The sequence below is a fragment of the Pristiophorus japonicus genome, chromosome 13 (assembly GCF_044704955.1).
Source record: "Pristiophorus japonicus isolate sPriJap1 chromosome 13, sPriJap1.hap1, whole genome shotgun sequence".
Taxonomy (NCBI): Eukaryota; Metazoa; Chordata; class Chondrichthyes; family Pristiophoridae; genus Pristiophorus; species Pristiophorus japonicus.
Window position 1 is genome coordinate 165,697,178 of NC_091989.1, and position 10,095 is coordinate 165,707,272.

The window sequence follows — 10,095 nt, forward strand, 5'->3', positions numbered from 1 at the left end:
TGCTGGGAAATTTAAATTCCGTTATTTAAATAAATCTGGACTAAAAAGTTAGGGAAGGAAATCTGCTGTCCTTACCCGGTCTGGCCTACACGTGACACCAGACCCACAGCAATGTGGTTGACTCTTAACTACCCTCTGAAATGGCCGAGCAAGCCAGTTGTATCAAAAAGGGCAATTAGGGATGGGCAATAAATGCTGGGATTGACGGCGATGATCACATCCCGTGAATTAATAAAAAAGCTAAACCAATGTGTATCAATGTGACCTTTATGGTCACCCTTTGTAGGTACTCACACTGGTATTAGGTGAAGCAAAACAAAATGCCTAATGTTGGAATATTATGGGCATTAATACCAAATATAAAATATAGTTTCACTTTATGATGAGTGGCTACATGTATAGAATGCAATCTTGAGGTGAATTGCATGACTCAGGGAGTCAATGGAACACAAAAGCGGGCAGGGTATAAAACAGCGTCTAACTGAATGCAGTCCCATTCCCGCTGGGCAGGATAGATTAAAATTACCCCCTTAAAGTTTGGTACAGTGAGATATCATGGCAGTACTGGAAAATTTAATTTACTAATTACTATTCAACTCCACCAATCTAAAAGGTAATTTGTAAGTAACGTGTGATGTAAATTACAGATAGCTTTAGGGGGCGGAAGAAAAAATTAATCTAAAAGAATGAGAAGTTAAATAACTTACAAAATGAGAGGGAGATAGCGAATCGATTTTTAAAAAGAAACATGGATTTCAAAATCTATAAACGGTAACTTTTTCCCCTAGGTGTTCTGCTCTTCTTTGGCATAGGCACAATATCAAATAGATTCATTATGAATAACTTGGACACTTGTGGGAATCACTCAGACAAATCCATGGTTCTTAAAGATGGTCTAAACCTGAATAGATATCTCATCACCTGTAAGCATGGAGTCTCGAGATTGGGGAATTCTACAAATCTTGACTCCTTATTTATAGATTAGTAATCTAGAAATTGCACCAACTAAAGAGTGTTGCTTATTTTCCTAAAATATTCAAAGCTCAGATTGCTTTTTATTGAAAAATAACAGAAAGTACTTTCTTTAAAATCAAGATAAAGGATTCAGACTCACTGAATGGCCAGGAAATATGTGGGACAGACTTTCTTCTTCCTCTTGGGTAGAGGATAATCAGGCTGGGGGAATCACATTCCTGTCACGGAGCCATGCTGATTTAACGCTCATTTAAACTAATGTGGGTAACTTGGACTTTGGGTGATAGTGTAAAATGGGTGATATCGGTTCAGCTGTCCAGAGGTGTATAATGCCCAGCGCCAAATTACCTTCAATGGGTGAAAAATCATAAGCACTCCAATATAGACCTGCTATCCTCCTGTCTGATTTTGGTCTACACACTCCACCAAAGTGACCTCTTGTGCCCCAGCACAAGAGGAGGAAACTCTGCCTTTGTATGCAAGGCGCACCATTAGGACTTGTGTGGGTTGAGGAAGACTGAAGAAATAGACAGCTATTGTTATGAATTCATGCTTGGGGTCACCAGACACCAGGGGGCGCCACTGTCGGAGGTCATTGGGCTGTACGCGCGTGCGCGGTCACTGGTATATTAGCGCGGGTACCATGTCATGGGGGTTACTTGGATCAGGTTTACACCGGAGACAGTTTACAGTAACAAGTCTTGTGAGTTATTACATTCATTACATTTGGTGACGAGGTAACTTAAGAACCTTCGCATGTTCAATGGGCACTATTGGAATTCTGGAAAGATTCGTGGATGGCGAGGATTGGCGGATTTTATCGACTGCCTGGATCGGTATTTTGTAGCCAACAAAATGGAGGGAGATGCTGACGCAGTTTGATGCAGGGCGATTTTCCTCACCATTTGTGGTCCAAAAATGTATGGCCTCTTGAAGAATCTTCTCTCGTCTTTACATCCAATGGACAAAGAATATGGGAATTTGTGTGCTTTGGTGCATAACCACCTTAAGCCAAAAGAGAGGATCATCTCACGCTATCGCTTGTTCGTGCTGAGGGCCAGGATGTGCTGGGATTTGTCACCGACCTACGACGTCTTGCTGAGCCATGTAAGTTTGGGAACGTGTTGGAAGACATGCTGTGAGATTTCTTCGTGATAGGCATCGACCATGTTGTGATCCTTCGGAAGTTATTGGCCGAAGAGAAGCTGGATTTGAGCAAGGCCATTGCGACTGCCCAGGCATACATGACGATTGATGATAATTTGAGGCAGATATCACCAAAGCTCCATGGCAAGTACTAAACAAGATTGTGTCATCGTTTGGCAGAGCTGCTTATGGCAGGGCCTACTCGACTGCTTATGTGAAACCTGTAACTTCTCAAAATCCACCAACTGGTATGATTCCGATTTCACCCTGATGGCATTGTGGGGGCAATCATCGGCCTTATCAGTGTCGGTTTAAACAGTACTCCTGTAATGGCTGTTCGAAAGTGGGGCATCTTCAGAGAATGTGCCCATAACTGAGCAAGTGTGCTGCCGCTTATCACATTGTTGATGATGACCAGTCCAGTGCTGTCCCGGATACACAACCCGAGGAGGAAGTCTGTATTCATTCTTGGGAAAGAGCCAGACAATAATCGTTAATGTGAAGCTGAATAGTGTGCCTGTATCAATGGAGCTGGACACGGGTGCGAGTCAGTTGATAATGAGCCAAAGGACATTCGATAAGCTGTGGGACATTGAGGCTGTGAAGCCTAAGCTGAGTCCAGTCAATGCCAAGCTGCGTACTTACACTAAAGAACTCATACCGGTGATTGGTAGTGCAGTAGTCAAGGTGTCATATGATGGTGTGGTTCATGATCTACCATTATGGATTGTCCCAGGTAATGGTCCAATGCTGTTGGGCAGGAATTAGCTCGAGAAAATCAAGTAGAATTGGAATGATATCAAAGCGTTGTCATCGGTGGATGACAATTCATGTGCTCAAGTGTTGTAGAAGTTTCTTTCTTGTTTGAACTGGGCATTGGTAATTTTACTGGAGCCAAGGTGCAGATTCATCTGGATTCGGATGCAAGGTCTGTCTATCATAAGGCTCGGTCTGTTCCCTACATGATGAGGGAGAAGGTTGAAATTGAGCTTGACAGACTCCAAGGGGTCATATCACTAGTCGAGTTTAATGAGTGGGCCAGTCCTATTGTTCCTGTGTTGAAGATTGATGGCACGGTCAGGATTTGTGGAGACTACAAGGTTACAATTAACCGATTTTCGAAACAGGATCAGTACCAGTTACCGAAGGCTGATGACCTGTTCGCCATGCCAGCTGCTGGAAAGTCGTTCACTAAACTGGATCTGACGTCGGCCTATATGACACAGGAGCTTGTTGACACTTTGAAGAAACTCACCTGCATCAATACCCATAAAGGACTGTTTATCTACAAGAGGTGTCCTTTTGGAATTTGTTTGGCTGCAGCCATATTTCAGAGGAATATGGAGAGTCCACTGAAGTCTGTTCCTAGAACTGTCATGTTTCAAGATGTCATTCTGGTCACAGGTTGCAACACTACTGAACATCTGAACAATCGTGAAGAAGTCTTACATAGTCTGGACAAAGTGGGGCTCAGGCTGAAACGTTCGAAGTGTGTCTTCATGGCACCTGAATTTGAATTCCTGGGGAGGAAGATTGCTGCTGATGGCATCAGGTCTACTGATTCGTTTGGTAATTTCTTACCCAGATTGAGCACTTTTTAGAGCCACTGCACGTGCTACTCAGAAAAGGCGACAACTGGGTCTGGGATGTGTCTCAAGATAGAGCCTTTGAGAAAGCTATGAGTCTGCTCTGTTCAAACAAGTTGCTTGTTCATTATGATCTATGTAAGCATCTTGCATTGGCCTGTGATGCTTCATCATATGGGGTTGGCTGTGTACTCCAACAAGCAAATGAGTCGGGTAAGCTACAACCTGTTGCGTATGCTTCAAGAAGTTTGTCAAAGGCAGAAAGAGCTTACAGCATGGTAGAAAAAGAAGCTTTGGCCTGTGAGTATGGGGTCAAAAAGATGCATCAGTACCTGTTTGGTCTTCGTTTTGAACTCAAAACAGATCACAAGCCACTCATTTCATTGTTTTCGGAAAACAAAGGGATTAATACCAATGCATCGTCCCGTATCCAGAAGTGGCATTTGACATTGTCTGCCTATGATTATGTTATTTGTCATAGACCTGGAACTGAGAATTGTGCTGATGCACTGAGTCGTCTGTCGTTGTCCACACCTGAGGTGGAAACGCCTCAACCTGCAGATCTACTGTTAGTAATGGATGTTTTTGAGAGTGAAGGAACATCTGTCACTGCTCAACAAGTTAGGATCTGGACCAGCCATGGCCCTATTTTATTGGTTGTAAAATGTTGTGTCCTCAGTGGTGATTGGTCTGCAATACCTATGGAAATGTGTGATGAGACCAAACCTTAGAACCGTCACAAAGATGAACTGTCCATTCAGTCAGATTGTTTACTGTGGGGCAATCGTGTTGTTATGCCGAAGAAAGGTAGGGAGAAATTTGTACGTGAACTACACAGCATTCATCCTGGTATTGTCATGATGAAAGCCATTGCTATGGCCCATGTATGGTGGCCTAGAATTGACTCTGATCTGGAATCATGTGTGCATCAGTGCAATACTTGCATGCAGCTAAGTAAAGTATCAGCAGAATCTCCGCTGAGTCTTTGGTCGTAGCCATCTAAACCATGGTCCAGGATCCACATTGATTTTGCGGGCCTTTTCTTGGGAAAGATGTTTTCTGTTGTGGTGGATGCATATTCAAAGTGGATAGAGTGTATTATTATGTCATCCAGTACTTCAACAACTACTATTGAGAGCCTTTGTGTCACATTCGTTACTCATGGTTTGCCCGACATCATTGTGAGCAACAATGGATCTTGCTTCAAAAGTCTGGAGTTTTAAGAGTTCATGAAACTCAATGGTATTAAACATGTGAGGTCAGCCCCATTCAAACCTGCTTCTAATGGTTAAGCAGAGCGTGCTGTTCAAACGATCAAGCAGAGTATGAAATGTGTAAGTCAGGGTTCACTGCAGACTCGCTTGTCCTGTATACTACTCAGGTACAGGACCAGACCTCATATGCGTACTGGGGTCTCCCCTTCTGAACTACTGATGAAGAGAAGACTCAAGACCAAGCTCTCTCTTGTTCATCCCGATTTGAATGATCGTGTTGAAAATAGATGTCAAAGTCAGCAAGGGTATCATGATCGTGCTGCTGTGTCATGTGACATCTCTCAACAATCCGGTTTATGTACTGAACTATGGTCAAGGTCCAAAGTGGATCGCCGGTACTGTTACAGCCAAGGAGAGTAACAGAGTGTTTATTGTTGTGCTCAAGAACGGGCAAACATGTTGATCAGATAAAACTGCGACACACAGATGAACTGGAACCATTTGAGGAAGATGCAGCCAGTGACCAATGTTCATTCATCAGAGGACTTTGCTGTCATTATTGAAACTGGACCTCCAGTCTCTGATGTGATCATTACCACTCCCATCAGATCAGTTACTCAGCCTTCAGTCACAACTGACTCAGAACACTCGCCTAGAACTGAAGTTGAACTGAGACGATCAACTCGTGAGCGGAAAGTCCCAGACCGTCTTAATTTGTAAAAAGACTGATATTAAGATCTTGAAAGGGAAAGTTGTTATGTATTCATGCTTGGGGTCACCAGACACCAGGGGGCGCCAGTATCGGAAGTCATCGGGCTGTACGCATGCGTGTGCGGTCACTGGTATATAAGCGCAGGTACCATGTCACGGGGGTTACATTGGCCGCGAATAAAGTTGGATCAGGTTTACACCTAAGGCAGTTTACAGTAACAAGTCTTGTGAGTCATTACATTCATTACAGGTATCAAGGCTGTTTTAGAATTGTAAACCACAAACACAATCTAGCATATTCCAAGGCAAAGTTATTGAAAGAAACTGGAAATCATGGGAGTAATTTTAAGAACAAGTTGGTTTGGGTCAGGTGGGAAGATAAAAAATTTTATATTTCAAACTCAAACCCGCCCACTTCCGGTTTTAATGGAGGCTGAACCTGGTGCAGAGGACCAATCCGCTCTCAGGAGGCAGGTCACTGAAATCTTTTAAGGAGGCGCCATGCTTCCATTTTTCTAGGTTTTTTTAAATTTTCAACTAAAAAGAGCCAAGAAGGACCGGATCCATAAGGCAAGTGCATTTACAGCATTTTGACTGTTGCGTTTACCTACATAGCAATAGTGACTATCAAAAATCGATGTGAAGCACTTGGGATTGAGACATGAAATAAGTTGCTATATAAATACAACTAACTTCTTGGGCTAGACATTCAAAGCATTTGCGCCTCCCGTTAACTTCCCCGGGGGGGTGCTAATGGGGCGCAAATGCCTTACCGCCCACGCGTGGCGCTGGCAATGACTCCCGCCATATTGATGCTCAATTTCCTACACAGGGTCCTGGCAGCGATCGTTCAGCCCAGCGCGCTGCTTGTGTGCTGGGCTGATCGCGCGGCAACCCCGCTCCATGGTGTTGCAGGTAGGTCACACTTTTATTTGCAGAGCCTGCAGCATAGGCCCTTTCCTTTAAGAGAGGGGAGGGCCCCTTGGACGTGGCAGCGCTGCATGGCCATGGCTGTGGAGTCCGCCCCGTTAGCACTCCAAGAAGGAAGTGGAGCGCTTGATTTAGCGCTCCATTTTCCTTCCGGGAACAGTAACCCAAATTATTTGACAGGTGAGAGACTTCAGCGCCAAGTTTTGCGCCTCCCAACTGTTACCGCCCCAAATGGGGCGATACTGAATTTTACCCCACCTTGTTTCCTTCAATTTTATCACCTTAAAACAAAAATCTTGTTTATCAGATATTATTCATGCTTGAGAAGACACTTCACTTCATCAAATGTTTTGCTCTGTCCCAAACTAAATGAACTAACAATTTCCCATATAAGCTTTGAAATATCAATACAACACCTTAATGATTTCTGTGATTCACTAGTTATCTGCTTCAATAATGATTGCTTATCAAATATTAACTGTTGTAGGCATTAGGCACCTGCTGAATATATCTAAACTCATATAAGTTTAAAGTGGCCACATATAAAATGGCTGCCTAAGCATGATGGGTACTCAGTTAGTCAAGTAATGATCTGGGGCTGACCGAGCAATGAGCGAGCAATGACCCTGTGAGGCCCACTACCGGGAATGCCTTAGCTCACTCACTTCAGACAAGATAACTATAAACGAACCATTATAGTGCCTGATGTGGAATGTCCTTTGACTAAGGACTTCACACAGCAGAGCCCGAGGAACAGAGATAAGGGGGGGTGGCCCACCTCACATAAAGAGGTCATTAATCAGCCCGAGCTGACAAAAACCGGACATATAGCCACTGAGATATCAGGAGAATTCTATTGGGTTAAAGAAACCTATATGTAATCTATAATCGGTATGATTGGATTGTGTCCAGCCAAAGTGGGCTGAGTAACTGTAAAGAATTATTGTAAAACATATAAATATCGATGAGTTTCTTTGTTCGTCGGAGAGAAGTGCTTGGATCCAGTCCTGAGGCTTCCTCCCCGCTAGAGAAAATAAAGGCCGCATTGGCGTTGGAACCGACTCTGAATGTTGAGTGATTCTTCTGAGAAAACATTCACGCTAACAGTTGCGTCACGAACAGGATTTCGGGGTCACTGAATGCTCTTGGAGAAACCGGGTGAAACCTTAAACAAAATTTTATAATGGGTGCGGAAGGTGGATGCTGGTTGATCGACATGAGGAGACGGTCCAATATCTCAAACACCTAGCCTGAGCCTGAATTAAGAGGACTTTAGTCCCACGTGATGGCCAGGAACTAAGTAGGTGCCGGGAACATACTTGGACCGTGGGATCGTGATACTGAAAGACATCTTCCGGACCCAGTAGTGTGATTTGAAATATACCCCGGGGTAGAACCAAGCAGTGTACAGTGGTTAACGGAATCCAAACCTGTGAACAGGGTCGGACCAACGGGCAGAGCGGTGGTAGGTAGTCGTTAAGGATACGTAGAGCACTGCGGGAATTGCTTAAACGCGTTTTAAGAATTGTATAAGTTTGTATAACAGCAGAACTTGTGACCTGACAGTAGCCAGGAGACAGTCTACTACAAGTTACGCTAGGTAGAAAGCGGACCTCTGAGAGTAGATTCCTAACAGTTCTAGTCCTACCCAGGAATGGCCAATAAAACAAATAACCTCGAGTGGGACCAGAAGGGTCCCTTACCCGCCACCTGGAGAAAAAACAAAAGAAACTAATTGAGAAGATGATTAAGTCAGGATGGGACCCCCAGGACCTGCCAGCAAATCAGCAGGAATGGTGGGAGAAGGAAAAGAAAGATAAAAATGAAAAGGCTGTGGTCTTGATACTGTGAGCCTACGTAAAACTAACAGAGGAAGTAAATCAATAAGTAAGAAATAAAAAAAAAAATCCTGATAGTGATTATCTTAAGTGAAGTGTGGATCCAAGAATAGAGCCGGCCAAAAAAAAAAATTAATAAGCTTTGTTGAATGAAGAGAGACATTTGTGAATGTCTGTCGTTGAGAGTCCTTGTGTGATTTTTTGACTGCGGAATGAATTTTTTAATGTTTTCATGTTTCCGAAAGCCTGGTTGGAAGAGGAATGCAACTGTCTGTTTATTTTAGCTCCACCCACTTTTCCAAACAGAGTGAAAGTTTTTTAACCCTTTGTAGTGTTGTCCTGTATGTGGGAAGTTTTAAGACATTTTAAGTTAGAAATGCAGGTGTGGATTTATTCGGATGATAAGTTACGGAGCTAGGAAATGTACAAAGGATAGGTTTGTTGAGCAAAAGATAAAAAATACATGGTCCCGGTGGTTAAAAAAAAAGAATTTATTTGACACGCTCACTTACTTGTCGAAAGAAAACACGCAATCATTGATTACATTGGGTTGAAAGACATAAATTTAGTCTAGGAATGAGATAAAGAATGTCTTTTAAAAAAAAACTTCTAGCTCAAAAAAAAGAGTTTTAAATAAAGATTGAAATTACAAAATTTGAATTGGGATTTTGAGATATTAAGAGAAGGCACAGCAAAATACTGAGATGGATTCAACTAAATTTTTTTTATTTAATTATTAAATTAAATCCCTTAAAAAAAAAGGAGAAATAAAACTAAAAGGGTTGGAAACAATCTAGAAATACCTTCACGGATCAGATCAAACTCCTGGGCAAGTGGCGAGCTATCTGCGAAGGTGTAAAAGGGACTTTTGAAAAATGTTGGAACAGCAAGCTTTAGCAGTTTAGAAAAAACATTTGAAGAAAGGTGATCTGAAAAAAAAAAGGATGTAACGCACTAATTAAGTGTTGAAGAAAAAAAGGGGGGTGTTTGTGATGGAAACAGACATAACTTACTAAATACTAGTTGATATCGACTGTGAAAAAGATATTGGTTTAATTGGAAAAAAAAAATTTGGAGGAGGTAAAAGACACTCTACATTGATAATGATTTTAAATTATGAGAAAGTTTCAATGTAGTTTGAAAAGATTTCCAAAATGGACAGTGTTTCTCAAGAAAAGTCCCGAACAGTCTAAACAAGCAGGAGAGTTTTGAAAATAACGAGGAGAAAAGATCTAAGCTATGCGAACTCAGCACAGAAAGAAAAAACTGGGAATTAGAGAATATTACTGAATTTTTAAATTCTTATAGAAAATGGAACTGGCATGGATGTTTAGATTTTGTGCTGAGAGAGAAATAAAACACAAGATTTGCCCAGTGAACGGGACCGTAAAAAAAAAAACGAAATGTTGGAATGTATGAAAATCACGAGAAGAAAAGATCTAAGCTATGCTAACTCAGCACAGAAAGAAAAAATGGAACTGGCACAGAAGTTTAGATTTTGTGCTGAGAGAGAAATTAAAAAAAAAAATTGAATTTCAGTAAACAAAATAGCTATTAAAAATGTGTGCTCTCGTTTTAAATCAATTTAAAAAAAAAAATTATTTGGCAAGTACTTGAATTAGAAGTTAAGAAAAAATTGGAGTTTAATCTAAAATGCTGTCTTTCCCGATGAGAAGATTTTTATTATGACCACTT